Genomic DNA, 292 nt, shown 5'->3' on the forward strand with positions numbered 1-292 from the left:
CATTCTTTTCATTAATTCCATCTAGTTTCACCATGTTCATGGTGAACTAAACCCATTGTTGTTGGGGAACAATGTAATCTTTTGAAACTCTCTTATATCGAAGTTCTTTTTTTATTCACATGCTTGTATTATTAATAGTTTAAGTTTTCTTATCCGATTATCATGCTTGCATCGTTTAACTCATTCGGTGTATTGATCCTTGATTTTGTCGATATGGGAATGTACGAGGAAGTCTCGAACTGATAGGAATTATCTTGGTTAAGCAATACTACCTAGGAATAGGAGTAGGATG

Source organism: Vigna radiata, unplaced genomic scaffold (assembly GCF_000741045.1).
Source record: "Vigna radiata var. radiata cultivar VC1973A unplaced genomic scaffold, Vradiata_ver6 scaffold_51, whole genome shotgun sequence".
NCBI classification, from domain to species: Eukaryota; Viridiplantae; Streptophyta; class Magnoliopsida; order Fabales; family Fabaceae; genus Vigna; species Vigna radiata.